General features: G+C 43.7%; 1 protein-coding gene and 1 pseudogene across 1 annotated transcript in view; both read left to right on the top strand.

The window, feature by feature from the left end:
* LOC120989580 (A disintegrin and metalloproteinase with thrombospondin motifs 10-like) overlaps nucleotides 1-17,160 on the top strand; it is a 450,152-nt gene that overhangs the window by 36,365 nt on the left and 396,627 nt on the right. The gene's annotated exons all lie outside the window — the stretch shown is intronic.
* LOC120992855 lies at nucleotides 13,235-13,353 on the top strand (annotated as a pseudogene).

Genomic DNA, 17,160 nt, shown 5'->3' with positions numbered 1-17,160 from the left:
CAGCAACTTGGCCAGGTGGACGTTCAGCTTATGCGCCATTGGATGAGTGCACGCATACTGTTGTCTCTTTGCAATTCCCTCGGTGATCGATTGCTGACGAGGGGTAGGAGAAACATCAGAAGCAATAGATGAAGGGAATGGAAATGGCATGCAGGCCGCTGGGAGATGCATCGGTTGCTGTATCAGGCTGTACCACTACATTAATGCCACAGTTTTCCCAAGCCACTTTATGGTGACGCTCCATGTTGATGCAGGGCCATGGCCAGCATTAGCACCGTGATCTCACTTCACCTTCTGCCCGCATATCCTGCATACCACCACTCCATACCGCATAACGCCACATGTCCTCCAGCAACTTGATTATAAATCCCCACACTGCCAAGTATGGCATTTTGCCCCCAACACTCCGTACTGCCTTTATGAACCTGTGCACTGCTTGTTTCCTTACAGTTAGGTTCCTGAGTAGCAGATGGTCTACCTATGTTTGACTCCATATCTCCCACTGATTCCACCCTGCTGGCTCATTGGCACACAACCAACCTGCTGCTGTCTCACAGGCCTGCTGTTACCCTCACCCCCTTATGATGATCATGTCCCCTCTTCACCTGGCTCCCATGTGCAATCGGCTGTTAAACTTTCTGGCACTAAGTGGGCTCTAGGGCTCGCCCAGAAGCTGCCAGCTGCTAATCCTTTATCACTTGTACATTAAGCTCTAGCTAGTACTGATGTACAACCCATTCCAACTTTGGTTAATCTTGTTACTTATAGGAGTTTACTTGTAAGGTTTAATGTTTTGTCGCAACACATACACTGGACCATTTTGATCTTCAGAATTTACTATGCAGGACATTCCAATAGCCACATTTAACGCTAATGACTTAAATATCCCCAAAAAAGAATGCAGATTTTACAATATCTGAAACAGAAGAGAGTTGATGTACAGTTGTGGCCAAAAGTTTTGAGAATATTAGTTTTCACAAAGTTTGCTGCTAAACTGCTTCTAGATCTTTGTTTCAGTTGTTTCTGTGATGTAGTGAAATATAATTACACGCACTTCATACGTTTCAAAGGCTTTTATCGACAATTACATGACATTTATGCAAAGAGACAGTATTTGCAGTGTTGGCCCTTCTTTTTCAGGACCTCTGCAATTCGACTGGGCATGCTCTCAATCAACTTCTGGGCCAATTCCTGACTGATAGCAACCCATTCTTTCATAATCACTTCTTGGAGTTTGTCAGAATTAGTGAGTTTTTGTTTGTCCACCCGCCTCTTGAGGATTGACCACAAGTTCTCAATGGGATTAAGATCTGGGGAGTTTCCAGGCCATGGACCCAAAATGTCAACGTTTTGGTCCCCGAGCCACTTAGTTATCACTTTTGCCTTATGGCACGGTGCTCCATCGTGCTGGAAAATGCATTGTTCTTCACCAAACTGTTGTTGGATTGTTGGAAGAAGTTGCTGTTGAAGGGTGTTTTGGTACCATTCTTTATTCATGGCTGTGTTTTTGGGCAAAATTGTGAGTGAGCCCACTCCCTTGGATGAGAAGCAACCCCACACATGAATGGTCTCAGGATGCTTTACTGTTGGCATGACACAGGACTGATGGTAGCGCTCACCTTTTCTTCTCCGGACAAGCCTTTTTCCAGATGCCCCAAACAATCGGAAAGAGGCTTCATCAGAGAATATGACTTTGCCCCAGTCATCAGCAGTCCATTCACCATACTTTCTGCAGAAGATCAATCTGTCCCTGATGTTTTTTTTGGAGAGAAGTGGCTTCTTTGCTGCCCTTCTTGACACCAGGCCATCTTCCAAAAGTCTTCGCCTCACAGTGCGTGCAGATGCGCTCAAACCTGTCTGCTGCCATTCCTGAGCAAGCTCTGCACTGGTGGCACTCCGATCCCGCAGCTGAATCCTCTTTAGGAGACGATCCTGGCTCTTGCTGGACTTTCTTGGACGCCCTGAAGCCTTCTTAACAAGAATTGAACCTCTTTCTCTCTCTTGATGATCCTATAAATTGTTGATTGAGGTGCAATCTTAGTAGCCACAATATCCTTGCCTGTGAAGCCATTTTTATGCAACGCAATGATGGCTGCACGCGTTTCTTTGCAGGTCACCATGGTTAACAATGGAAGAACAATGATTTCAAGCATCACCCTCCTTTTAACATGTCAAGTCTGCTATTTTAACCCAATCAGCCTGACCTAATGATCTCCAGCCTTGTGCTCGTCAACATTCTCACCTGAGTTAACAAGACGATTACTGAAATGATCTCAGCAGGTCCTTTAATGACAGCAATGAAATGCAGTGGAAAGTTTTTTTTGGGATTAAGTTAATTTTCATGGCAAAGAAGGACTATGCAATTCATCTGATCACTCTTCATAACATTCTGGAGTATATGCAAATTGCTATTATAAAAACTTAAGCAGCAACTTTTCCAATTTCCAATATTTATGTAATTCTCAAAACTTTTGGCCACGACTGTAGTCTTCCTTCAGGAGACACACTTTAAAAAGACAGTAACATACATAGTAACACAGTTTCTAAGGCTGAAAAAAGACATCTGTCCATCCAGTTCAGCCTGTTATCCTGCAAGTTGATCCAGCGGAAGGCAAAAAAAAAACTGTGAGGTAGAAGCCAATTTTCCTCACTTTAGGGGAAAAAAATCCTTCCCGACTCCAATCAGGCAATCAGAATAACTCCCTGGATCAATAACCCATCTCTAGTAGCTATAGCTTGTAATATCTTACCCCAGATAATATTATACTCCAGAAATACATCCAGGACACTCTTAAACTCTTCTAGTGAACTCACCATCACCACCTCCGAGCTCCATATTCTCACTGCTCTTGCCGTAAAGAATCCTCTTCTATGTTTGTGTACAAACCTTCCTTCCTCCAGATGCAGAGGATGTCCCCTCGTCACAGTTACAGTCCTGGGGATAAATAGATGACCTACACTTCAATAATAAAAACAGGTCCCTACCATCAGTGGTATAATCCCAATACCCCTCTCAGAAGGATAAAAGGTGTTTCTATTGTAATTAACAAATATTTGGGTTTCAAGAAAACAGACTTATACTTAGATGTAGAGGGAAAGTAAGTTTGTGATAGTAAAAGTTATGGTAGGAGAACAACTTCTTCGAAATTTAATAACGCAGAGATATCAAAGGAGGTTAGTTAAATAATATCACTGAAAATGGCGGTGCTAAAATAAAAAATTATAAATCTTTATTATCAATTATACAGGGAGTGCAGAATTATTAGGCAAGTTGTATTTTTGAGGATTAATTTTATTATTGAACAACAACCATGTTCTCAATGAACCCAAAAAACTCATTAATATCAAAGCTGAATATTTTTGAAAGTAGTTTTTAGTTTGCTTTTAGTTTTAGCTATTTTAGGGGGATATCTGTGTGTGCAGGTGACTATTACTGTGCAGAATTATTAGGCAACTTAACAAAAAACAAATATATACCCATTTCAATTATTTATTTTTACCAGTGAAACCAATATAACATCTCAACATTCACAAATATACATTTCTGACATTCAAAAACAAAACAAAAACAAATCAGTGACCAATATAGCCACCTTTCTTTGCAAGGACACTCAAAAGCCTGCCATCCATGGATTCTGTCAGTGTTTTGATCTGTTCACCATCAACATTGCGTGCAGCAGCAACCACAGCTTCCCAGATACTGTTCAGAGAGGTGTACTGTTTTCCCTCCTTGTAAATCTCACATTTGATGATGGACCACAGGTTCTCAATGAAGTTCAGATCAGGTGAACAAGGAGGCCATGTCATTAGATTTTCTTCTTTTATACCCTTTCTTGCCAGCCACGCTGTGGAGTACTTGGACGCATGTGATGGAGCATTGTCCTGCATGAAAATCATGTTTTTCTTGAAGGATGCAGACTTCTTCCTGTACCACTGCTTGAAGAAGGTGTCTTCCAGAAACTGGCAGTAGGACTGGGAGTTGAGCTTGACTCCATCCTCAACCCGAAAAGGCCCCACAAGCTCATCTTTGATGATACCAGCCCAAACCAGTACTCCACCTCCACCTTGCTGGCGTCTGAGTCGGACTGGAGCTCTCTGCCCTTTACCAATCCAGCCACGGGCCCATCCATCTGGCCCATCAAGACTCACTCTCATTTCATCAGTCCATAAAACCTTAGAAAAATCAGTCTTGAGATATTTCTTGGCCCAGTCTTGACGTTTCAGCTTGTGTGTCTTGTTCAGTGGTGGTCGTCTTTCAGCCTTTCTTACCTTGGCCATGTCTCTGAGTATTGCACACCTTGTGCTTTTGGGCACTCCAGTGATGTTGCAGCTCTGAAATATGGCCAAACTGGTGGCAAGTGGCAACTTGGCAGCTGCACGCTTGACTTTTCTCAGTTCTTGGGCAGTTATTTTGCGCCTTGGTTTTTCCACACGCTTCTTGCAACCCTGTTGACTATTTTGAATGAAACGCTTGATTGTTGGATGATCACGCTTCAGAAGCTTTGCAATTTTAAGAGTGCTGCATCCCTCTGCAAGATATCTCACTATTTTTGACTTTTCAGAGCCTGTCAAGTCCTTCTTTTGACCCATTTTGCCAAAGGAAAGGAAGTTGCCTAATAATTATACACACCTAATATAGGGTGTTGATGTCATTAGACCACACCCCTTCTCATTACAGAGATGCACATCACCTAATATGCTTAATTGGTAGTAGGCTTTCGAGCCTATACAGCTTGGAGTAAGACAACATGCATAAAGAGGATGATGTGGTCAAAATACTCATTTGCCTAATAATTCTGCACGCAGTGTATTCTAACATAGAAGCAAACAAAAATAGAGAAGGGGGTGGGGGATTCATAATATCAAAATCTACTGCCAAACAGTGGACCTGAGCAATATAGTATTGTTAATCCCCTTGGTAAGGAGTGGGCTCAGGTGACCAACACTCTCAGGTGGACTGTTGGAGCGTAAGGGTCAATACAAAACAAAAAGGTCTCACATACATGGACCACAACGTGTCTTGTATATGTCCAGAGATTACTGGGTATAAGGAGAAAGGAGTAGGAGGAGACCATACAGAATTTTACCCCACTACTACATTAACAGCAGCGTGGGTTACCGATCACCCCTAAAGTTAGTCCTAATAATGCCCCAAACCTAGATAACTAATTGTGGCTTCATTAGATTGACTATGCTATCTTGTTTTCCCTAAGGTTCATTTCTAATCTCATCAGGAGCCTCGCATGCCTAGGATAGCATAAGTATATTAGTTTGCAGAGTTCACAGCAGAGCACACGCCATCTAATGTGGCTTGCACCTCCGGCACTAGAATGGCTGTGAAGCGACCGCCGTATTTAAGTGATGTGATCCCTCCCATCTAGGGGCCGAACTGACATGTGGTGCGTCACGTAGGTAGGAGGAACAGAGATCGCGCCTCTCCCTTTGACAGCTACCATATCCTTCATAATACGGGGGCCCCAGAGAAAAGGGTAGTCATTTTTTATAAAATCACTGAAAAAAAGATATCCAAATATGGTTGCAATAACAAAAGTATATATCACTGAGGGCAACCATAAAACTTAACTTTTATTAACTATAATATAAAATCCGATCCCCAAAGGACCTAAATAACTGTAGTATGGCAATTCAAGAGCTGGTCGCCCAGGGAAGGGCAGTTAATCAAGTAGATAAGGCGTAAAAACGGGACAGTACGTCAAAAATACCTATGCCTGCCCCTACAATGCCCCTCACTTAACTGCTCAGCCCAGAGCTACCCCTTAATGGTAGGAGCGCTCTGTCCTCGTACCTCGGCTCACCTATCTCTGTGCAGCCCTATACATATCTGATACATTAAAAAGAATCCCTAGATAAAGGGTAAATAACTATCTAAAGACAAGGTATACACACTCCTTATTTAATGAAGTCCCAACGCGTTTCCCCCTATAATAAATAGGGTTCGTCAGGGGACAACTGGTATCGACCTTGTAAAAAATGCGGTACAATAGCAGATATCATAGATAAAAAAAATACTGGAGAGCCCCAGCACCACACGGGTCTGTGATAGAGTACAGACAAAGATACTTCTTAGTAACAAGTACAAATGCCAAGGACTTATCTGATTGCCGCCAATGTGGACATCTTCCTCTCACAGACCAATGTGTAGAACTGGGGGGCTCCAGGGGGCCAAAGATGCAGCTCAATTCATCAGTGGAGATGACTCACTTTTAAATGTGAAGTACAGAGTCGTATTCAATCGTGGCCCTTGCGTTCCACGTTGCGCTATGGTGGAACGCACGGCCATCTTTGCAGTCAGGTGAATGTACCCTGTGACCGGAAATATTTATTCGGATACCCCGGGATTTACCAGTAATTGATTGGGGGTTGTCACTACGGTAGGATAACAGACATGTTTGAGATCCCATGCACTTCGATATCTTCCGGGCCTAATGCGTTCCACGTGCGAATAGCGTGGAACGCATATCTATGGTAACTAGGAGGCCTCTATCTGAGAACCAATAAGAACGCACACTAGCCTCATGTGACAGGAAGAGGTGTTCTGCTGTACTGTCATCCACCTATGGCGATTGAACCCGCCTCTGTACTTCACATTTAAAAGTGAGTCATCTCCACTGATGAACTGAGCTGCATCTTTGGCCCCCTGGGAAATTCAGACGCTTGAGACCTATCTGAAACTTAAAATAGTGCCCAGAGGACTTAGAATCCCATTGTTGCCAGTGGCCCGTATACGCTCTTCGGAGTTTCTGACAAAGTGTGAGAGAGAATCAATTGATTCCTCTCTCCGTGTCATGAATCTACTCTTAGAGGAAGAGCGGGTGATATATGAGAAAAACACTATAGCCCTTCGCCAACATATTGAGACGGTGAACACATTTTCCAATAATGGCATCCGTATGCGTTCCGCAGAATGGCACGGACAGCCATTAATATAACTGCATATTTTCCGCAAAACGGACAAGAATAGCACAGGTTATCTTTTTTTTGCGGACCACGGAACGGTGCAATAGATGCGGAAAGCACACAGAGTGCTGTCCGCATCTTTTGCGACCCCATTGAAGTGAATGGGTCCGCATCCAAAACTGCGGCTCGGATGCGGTCCATAAAAACAGTCTTGTGCATGTAGCCTGATCCTGAGTTTGCGAAAAAGAACAGGCACTCCAAAAAACTGTCAAACGCTTTACTGCTCAACTCAAAGAGCGTAAGCGTTATCAATATATGCGGGATAAGGCTTACTTTAGAGAAGGTCACGTATTTGACTACACTAATAAACAAAGCATAGCTCTTGAAGTTGAAACTGATCCCTCCTCCTCTGAAGGAGAATCAGAAGGCGACTCCAACGGACAAGTTACAACACAACCCCCATCAGTGGCCATCACCAGGGGCAGATTTGGTGGTAGAAGTAGAGGGGCCCGTACCCGAGGTAATTTTTTAGCGAAGGGTCCCCCTTTATACTACTACCTACTTCGAGAAAGGAAATGAATACAGTAATAACTCCTAATACCTCCAACATGTGCAGGACTAGTTCAGACGAAACCCAGATCTCGCAGACCTCTTAGTCGGAATGAACTGGAGGTACTGCGAAAAGGTCTATAATTTTTGAATCCAGAGGGGAAACAAACCAGGCTGGTGTAGTGAGCTGCATTTATATTTATATAAGGAGATATATAATGCGAGTTTGACCGCGACGCGTGGTTGATTAAGTGTGGTTGCGTATGTGTGTGACTTAAGATTAAGTGACTTTAGATTCAGGGACTTCAGTGGGGGACTGCAATTAGCCAGTTTCTTAGTACTACATTATATTGTATTTTTCGCTTTTGTGGTGTAATCCCCATTTAGTATGTGTTGCACAATTGACAACGCAGTCCAGTGCACATCTTGCATGATGTATGCAGTCCTGGAACAGCCGTTCAAAGGTGTATATCTTTGTTCAAGATGTGAGCAAATTACCCGTTTGGAATCTCAAATCGAGTCTCTAAATGGGCAAGTTGCAACACTGAGAGGCATTGACAATTTGCAAAAGAGTTTGCTTCTCACCGAGCAAGCACTCTATGGGGTAGATGAGGGGGAGGGTGACAGAGAGGAGGCTGAGGAAAGTGAGGTAGCTAGCTGGGTAACAGTTAGAAAGCGGGGTAGAGGGAAGAGTGCCAGGGAGGCTAGCCCTGATCTGACACACCCCAACAAGTTTGCACGTTTGGCAGATGAGGGGGATATCAGTCCAGAGACGGCACTGCCGCAGAAGGACACTTCCTCTGCCAGTCAGGGGAATGTCAGCTCCGGTAAGCAGGGGACCAGGAGAGCAGGGCAGGCCAGACAGGTGCTGGTAGTGGGAGACTCAATTATTAGGGGAACATATAGGGAAATCTGTCACAAAGACCGTGATCGCCGAACAGTGTGCTGTCTTCCTGGCTCTAGAGTTCGACACATCGCGGATCGGGTTGACAGATTACTGGGAGGGGCTGGAGAAGATCCAGCGGTCATGGTCCATATCGGAACCAATGACAAAGTTAGGGGTAGGTGGAGGGTCCTTAAAAATGATTTCAGGGATTTAGGTCAAAAGCTTAGGGCAAGGACCTCAAAGGTAGTATTTTCCGAAATACTACCTGTACCACGGGCCACACAAGAAAGGCAGCGGGAGATTAGGGAAATTAACAAGTGGCTCAAGAACTGGTGTAGGAAGGAGGGGTTTTGGTTCCTGGAGAACTGGGCCGACTTCTCTATTGGCTACAAGCTCTATCATAGGGACGGGCTGCACCTCAATGGGGAAAGGGCAGCTGTGTTGGGGAAGAAGATGGCTAGAAGGTTGGAGGAGTGTTTAAACTAGGGACTGGGAGGGTAATTACGTTACAGGATGGGAAGATAGTGCAGATAGAGACCGCGGGCAAGGTAGTGGGACTGGGGGAGGAATGGAAGGACAGAACAGTTCAGAAGGAAAGGTGTAGGGTAAAAAATATACATAAATCTCTCAAATGTATGTATACTAATGCCAGAAGCCTGACTAATAAAACTGGTGAACTGGAATTAGTGATGTGTGAGGAGGACTATGACATAGTGGGAATAACTGAGACATGGCTGGATGATAGCTATGACTGGGCAGTTAATGTACAAGCTTACAGTCTGTTTAGAAAGGATCGTCAAAACCGGAGAGGGGGAGGGGTCTGCCTTTATGTAAAGTCCTGTCTAAAGCCCACACTCCGTGAAGATATAAGTGAGGGACTGTAATGACCGGCGTCACGCACAGGGAGGAAAAAGGGAAAGCCCTGCGCAAGGGAGAGGGAAAGGTGGTGACCCCTAACTCACCTTGCGGCTGGCACCTGACTGCCCTGACGTCCCTAGACGGGTTCCTCACCCGTGCGGCGATCACGTGCCTGAACCCTGGCTTTCCCTAAAATGAGCCCTAGATAGTAAATGGGCCGGTGGGATCGCTAGTCTTCACCACTGTCACTAAGAAGGGAAACACCAGGGAGAGGACAGACAAAACAGACAAACACATTCACCCAGGTGGGCGACCACAATAGACCACAAAGGTCCAACAGGGATCCGGAGGGTAGCGTTCTGGACCAACTACCAGAGAACGCAGCAACACAGCTCCAGAAGGTCAGAATAGATGTCCAGGCAGGAAGCTCTATATCTGGCAACCAGATAAGTGTGAGAGAGGAATATAAGGAGGTTGGGAGTGCTGGACAAGGAACAGCTGAGGAGAAGGAGCTACGGATCCCTGAGTGAGCCAAAAGGGTTTGCAAAGCAAACCCAGAAAGCTACCATAAGGAAACAGTCCTATCTACATAGAGCGTGAAGCCAACCGCTGCGACTTCCTGACCCCGGGTATAACGGAGTCAGGCGTGGTTCTTGACACCCTCGTGACAGTACCCCCCTCTCTACGAGGGGCCTCCGGACACTCAGGACCAGGTCTCTCAGGATGAGAGGCATGAAAAACCCGAATTAGCCTGTCGGCGTTTACCTCAGACGCAGGAACCCACATTCTTTCCTCGGGACCGTAACCTCTACAATGCACCAGATATTGAAGAGAGCGGCGGACCCGACGAGAATTAACAATTTTGGATATCTGAAATTCTAGATTACCATCCACGACAACAGGAGGGGGTGGCAGCGGTGACGGTTCTAGAGGTGGAACATATTTTTTGAGTAACGACTTATGAAAAACATTATGGATTTTAAAAGTCTGAGGTAACTCCAGGCGAAAAGCCACAGGGTTGATGATGGCTACAATTTTGTAAGGGCCAATAAACCTAGGACCCAGTTTCCAAGAGGGAACCTTCAATTTAATATTCCTAGTAGACAACCACACATAGTCATTCACTCCTAGGTCCGGACCTGGCGACCGTCTCTTATCAGCCATGCATTTGTATTTACCTCCCATATTTTTCAAGTTAGCTTGCACCTTCTGCCATACCGATGAAAGAGATGACGAAAACCGTTCCTCTTCAGGAACCCCAGAAGACCCCCCCTCTTTGAAAGTACAGAATTGAAAACCATATGCAACAAGAAATGGTGACTTGCCAGTGGATTCCTGACAACGATTATTTATGGCAAACTCAGCTAACGGTAAATATGATGACCACAACTCTTGGTTTTCAGACACAAAACATCTTAGATATGTCTCCAGGTTTTGGTTGGTACGCTCAGTCTGTCCATTCGACTGAGGATGGAAAGCTGAGGAAAAGGACAAGTGTACCCCCAAACGGGAACAAAAAGCTTTCCAAAATTTAGAAATAAACTGGGTACCCCGATCCGAAACAACATCGGAGGGGACCCCGTGAAGCTTCACGATTTCACTGACGAATACCTGAGCAAGAGTCTTAGCATTAGGTAGTGCGGGTAACGCAATGAAGTGTACCATTTTGCTAAACCTGTCCACTACTACCAAAATAACTGTTTTACCCGCAGACAAAGGTAAGTCAGTGATAAAATCCATTGACAGATGTGTCCATGGTCTATTGGGAATGACGAGTGGTAATAAGAGACCCTGCAGGACGTGTATGTGAAACTTTTGCGCGCGCGCACAGGTAGAACAAGAAGACACAAAATCCAATACATCCTGACGCAACCTTGGCCACCAAAAACGACGAGACAATAGCTCCAAGGTTGCTTTACTACCCGGGTGCCCAGCAAGTGCCGAATTATGATGTTCCTTTTAAAAATTCGAAACGTAGGTTCAACGGTACAAACAATTTCTCTGAGGGGCAAGAGACCGGGGCGTCCCCCTGGGCCTCTAACACCTTCCCCTCCAGAACAGAGTGTACCGCAGAAACAACCACTCCTCTTTGAAGAATGGGTACCGGATCACTCACATTACCCCCTCCAGGGAAACAACGAGATAGTGCATCAGCCTTGGTATTCTTTGCCCCAGGACGATAGGTAATCACAAAGTTAAACCTGGTAAAAAATAGCGACCACCTAGCCTGTCTAGGGGTGAGACGCTTAGCTGATTCGAGGTACAGAAGATTTTTGTGGTCCGTAAAAAGTGACGCCACTCCTCAAAAGCAAGTTTAATAGCTAATAGTTCCCTATTGCCAATATCGTAGTTCTTTTCTGCTGCAGATAGTTTTTTAGAAAAAGAAAGCACAAGGACGCCATTTGCCAGGAGACGGACCCTGAGACAGCACCGCCCCCACTCCCACCTCTGACGCATCGACTTCAACAATAAAAGGCTGAGAGACATCAGGTTGGACTAGTACAGGTGCTGAGGTAAACCTCTCTTTTAGAGAGGAAAAAGCAACTTTAGCGGCGTCAGACCATTTAGAAAAAGCAGTCCCCTTCCTAGTCATGTCAGTAAGGGGTTTTACAATAAGTGAATAATTTTTTAAGAATTTCCTATAGAAATTCGCGAAGCCCAAGAACCGTTGTAGTGCTTTGAGGTTCTCAGGAAGATCCCAATCTAAAATTGCCTGGACCTTCCTAGGATCCATACGGAAACCTGAAGCAGATAAAAAATAACCTAGGAATTGTATCTCTTGTACGGCGAAGACACATTTTTCAATTTTAGCATATAATTTATTCGTCCGTAGGACCTGCAGTACTTGTCTGACATGCACCTCATGTGTTCTCAGATCAGACGAATAAATTAAAATATCATCTAGGTATATTACAACAAACCTGCCGATTAGATGACTAAAAATGTCATTAACGAAATGTTGAAAGACGGCAGGAGCATTGGTCAGACCGAAAGGCATAACTAGATTTTCATAATGCCCCTCAGGGGTGTTAAAAGCTGTCTTCCACTCATCCCCCTCCTTAATACGAATCAGATTGTAAGCCCCCCTAAGATCAAGTTTGGAGAACCACCTAGCACCCGCAATCTGGTTAAACAGGTCAGAAATGAGAGGTAGAGGGTATGGGTCTCGGATGGTTATCCGATTTAATTCACGAAAATCTAGGCAAGGACGCAGGCCCCCATCTTTCTTTTTAACGAAGAAAAACCCTGCAGCCACGGGTGAAGAAGAGGGTCTGATGTGTCCCTTAGCCAAGCTCTCGGAGATATAATCTTTCATGGCTTGTCTCTCTGGACCCGAAAGATTATATAACCTGGTCTTGGGTAATTTTGCGCCGGGAATAAGGTTAACCGGGCAATCATAAGGATGATGAGGTGGTAACTTCTGACAACCCTTTTCAGAAAAAACATCCTCAAAATCCGAAATAAATGTAGGTAGGGTAGTTATGGAGGCGACTAAGCAATTGCTATTTAAGCAATTTTCTCTGCACTGCTCACTCCACTCCAATATCTCCCTGGCCTGCCAATCCACCACTGGATTGTGCGTTACCAACCAGGGAAGACCCAGCACTACCGGAGTGGGAAGCCCCTCCAGAACATAACATGAAAGCATCTCGTTATGGTGGTCCCCTACCCGAAGGTGTAAATTATGAACAATGTGGGTGAGGTTTCTCTGAGACAGAGGAGCAGAATCAATAGCGAATATGGGAATAGGTCTCTGTAGCGTACAGAGAGACAAACCCATAGTGCGGGAAAAATGGGCATCTATCAAATTTACCCCTGCTCCACTGTCTAGAAAGAAAGAAATAGTCTCCGTCTTATCACCAAAAACAATAACCGCTGGCAACACAAATTGCGATGTACGTATGGAGGAAACGTATACCCCCTGGCTGACATCCTCCACACAGCCTGGGGTTAGTAGTTTTCCGACGGTCTTTTGTTTCTGAGGAAAGAAGGACAGACATTAATGAAATGACCCAACGGTTCGTCAATGGTTATTCTAAGCTGAATGTACCTGCACTCGTCAGATCGCAGAAGATAAGCAGCTTAAGGCTTGGCAAGTACCAGCTTGGGAGATTGGTTGGGAATCCCTTGTTTTGTTGACTTAAGGTCCTGTCTGACCCAGGAAGAAGTACAACAGCGACTTAACCGCTTCACGTCCGCCCATAGGATATAAACGTCCTATGGGTGGACGTCTATTTCTGAAAGCACGTTCTAAAACGTCCTTTCAGAAATAGCAGCTGCACGCTAATCGTGCAGCTGCTGATCGGGTTGCCCGCTGTCAGTGACAGCAGGGCAACCCTAAGACAAGGCAGGGACAGTGCCCAGGTGTCCCTGCCTTCTAGATCGCTGCAGACACAGCGCTCACCGAGCGCTGTGTCTGCAGAGAAGGAAGCGCTGTGCGCTTCCTGTTCAGGCCCGGCGGTCATGTGACCGCCGTGACCGGAGTGTGCAGGAGCTGTGTGAGGTCTCTCAGAGACCTCGATCAGCCCTGCTGTGAGGCTGTACAGCGCTGGATTGCTGCTGTACAGCCTCTCTAGGGGTGCATTTGTCCTGTAACTGGGGCTACTATGTCAGCCCCAGTTACAGGAGAAATCAATTGTGAAAAAAAAAAGTGAAGCAAATGTCCCCCAGAGGTCTTGTATGACCTTATGGGGGACGAAAAGTGTAAAATAAAAAAAATAAAAATAAAAGGTTAAAAAATAAAAAAATAAAAAAAAGTTTCACATGTAAAAAAAAAAAAGTCCCCAAGTAAGGAATGAAAAAAAAAAGTTAAAAATAGAAAAAATAAAAAAAAGTATACATATTAGGTATTGCCGCGTCTGTAAAAACCAGCTCTATAAAAATATCACATGACCTAACCCCTCGGGTGAACACCGTAAAAAAAAAAAAAAAAAAACTGTGTCAAAACAAGCAATTTTTGTCACCTTGCATCACAAAAGGTGCAACACCAAGTGATCAAAAACGCGTATGTCCCACAAAATAGTAACAATAAAACCATCACCTCATCCCGCAAAAAATGAGCCCCTACATAAGAAAATCTCTCAAAAAATAAAAAAACTATAGCTCTCAGAACATGGACACATTAAAACATATTTTTTTTGTTTCAAAAATGCTATTATTGTGTAAAACTTTAATAAATGAGAAAAAGTATACATATTAGGTATCGCCACGTCCGTAACTATCTGCTCTATAAAAATGTCACTTGACTGAACCCCTCAGGTGAATTCTGTAAAAATAAATAAATAGAAACTGTGCTAAAACAACCAATTTTTTGGTCACCTTGCCCCATAAAGTGTTATAATGAATGATCAAAAAATCATATGTACCCAAAAATAGTACTAATAAAACTGGCACCTTATCCCCTAGTTTCCAAAATGGGGTCACTTCTTGGGAGTTTCTACTGTAAGGGTGCATCAGGGGGCTTCAAATGGGACATGGCATCTAAAAACCATGTGGAGTTCCTTTTCTTCTGCACCCTGCCGTGTGCCCATACAGCAGTTTATGACCACATGTCGGGTGTTTCTGTAAACCGAAGATTCTGGGTAATAAATATTGAGTTTTGTTTGGCTGTTAACCATCGATGTGTTAAAGAAAAAAATTGATTAAAATGGAAAATCTGCCAAAAAAGTGAAATTTAAAAATTTGATCTCCATTTTCCTTTAATTCTTGTGGAACGCCTAAAGGGTTAACAAAGTTTGTAAAATCGGTTTTGAATACCTTGAGGGGTGTAGTTTCTACAATGGGGTCATTTATGGGGGTATCCACTATGTAGGCCCCACAAAGTGACTTCAGACCTGAACTGGTCCTCATAAAGTGGGTTTTGGCAATTTTCTTATAAATTTGAAGAATTGCTTCTAAACTTCTAAGCCTTCTAACATCCTAAAAAAATAAAATGACATTTCCAAAATGATGCCAACATAAAGTAGACATATGGGGAATGTTAAATAATAAATATTTTATGAGATATCACTTTCTGTTTTAAAAGCAGAGAAATTGAAATTTAGAAAATTGCGAATTTTTCAAATTTTTGGGTAAATTTGGGATTTTTTCATAAATAAAGGTGAAATATTTTGACTCAAATTTATGATTATCATGAAGTACAATGTGTCACGAGAAAACAATCTCTGAATGACTTGGATAAATGAAGGCGTTCCAAAGTTATTACCACATAAAGTGAGATATGTCTGTTTTGCAAAATTTGGCCTGGTCAGGAAGGGGGCAAATGGCCCAGATGGGAAGTGGTTAAAAAGATCAAAATAGACAAATCGCCAGGACCGGATGGCATACACCCCCGTATCCTAAGGGAATTAAGTAATGTCATAGCCAGACCCCTATTTCTGATATTTGCGGACTCTTTACTGACCGGGAATGTCCCACAGGATTGGCGCATGGGTCCAAAAACAGAGCCTGGAAACTATAGGCCGGTAAGTTTAACATCTGTTGTGGGTAAACTGTTTAAAGGTTTTCTGAGAGATGCTATGTTAGAGCATCTTAACGGAAATAAGCAAATAACGCCATATCAGCATGGCTTCGTGAGGGATCGGTCATGTCAAACTAATTTAATCAGTTTCTATGAGGAGGTAAGTTCTATACTTGACAGCGGCGAATCAATGGATGTCGTGTATCTGGACTTCTCCAAAGCATTTGACACTGTACCACATAAAAGGTTAGTATATAAAATGAGAATGCTCGGACTCGGAGAAAACGTCTGTAAGTGGGTAAGTAACTGGCTCAATGATAGAAAACAGAGGGTGGTTATTAACGGTACATACTCAACTTGGGTCACTGTCACTAGTGGAGTACCTCAGGGGTCAGTATTGGGCCCTATTCTCTTCAATATATTTATTAATGATCTTGTAGAAGGCTTGCATAGTAAAATATCAATTTTCACAGATGACACTAAACTGTGTAAAGTAATTAACACTGAAGAGGACAGTATACTACTACAGAGGGATCTGGATAGATTGCAGGCTTGGGTAGATAAGTGGCAGATGAGGTTTAACACTGACAAATGTAAAGTTATGCACATGGGAAGGAATAATGCAAGTCACCCATACATACTAAATGGTAAAACACTCGGTAACACTGACCTGGAAAAGAATCTAGGAATTTTAATAAACAGCAAACTAAGCTGCAAAAAACAGTGTCAGGCAGCTGCTGCCAAGGCCAATAAGATAATGGGTTGCATCAAAAGGGGCATAGATGCCCGTGATGAGAACATATTCCTACTACTTTACAAATCACTGGTCAGACCACACATGGAGTACTGTGTACAGTTCTGGGCTCCAGTGAAGAAGGCAGACATAGCAGAGCTGGAGAGGGTCCAGAGGAGGGCAACTAAAGTAATAACTGGAATGGGGCAACTACAGTACCCTGAAAGATTATCAAAATTAGGGTTATTCACTTTAAAAAAAAGACGACTAAGGGGAGATCTAATTACTATGTATAAATATATCAGGGGGCAGTACAGAGATCTATCCCATCATCTATTTCTCCCCAGGACTGTGACTGTGACGAGGGGACATCCTCTGCGTTTGGAGGAAAGAAGGTTTGTACACAAACATAGAAAAGGGTTCTTTACCGTAAGAGCAGTGAGACTATGGAACTCTCTGCCTGAGGAGGTGGTGATGGTGAGTACAATAAAGGAATTCAAGAGGGGCCTGGATGTATTTCTGGAGTGTAATAATATTACAGGATATAGCTACTAGAGAGGGGTCGTTGATCCAGGGAGTTATTCTGATTGCCTGATTGGAGTCGAGAAGGGATTTTTTATTCCCCTAAAGTGAGGAAAATTGGCTTCTACCTCACAGTTTTTTTTTGCCTTCCTCTGGATCAACTTGCAGGATGACAGGCTGAACTGGATGGACAGATGTCTTTTTTCGGCCTTATGTACTATGTTACTATGTTAC

This window comes from Bufo bufo, chromosome 2 (genome assembly GCF_905171765.1).
Source record: "Bufo bufo chromosome 2, aBufBuf1.1, whole genome shotgun sequence".
In the NCBI taxonomy this organism is placed as follows: domain Eukaryota; kingdom Metazoa; phylum Chordata; class Amphibia; order Anura; family Bufonidae; genus Bufo; species Bufo bufo.
Note: the sequence above shows the minus strand (reverse complement) of the source record. Positions and strands in the feature narration are given on the sequence as shown.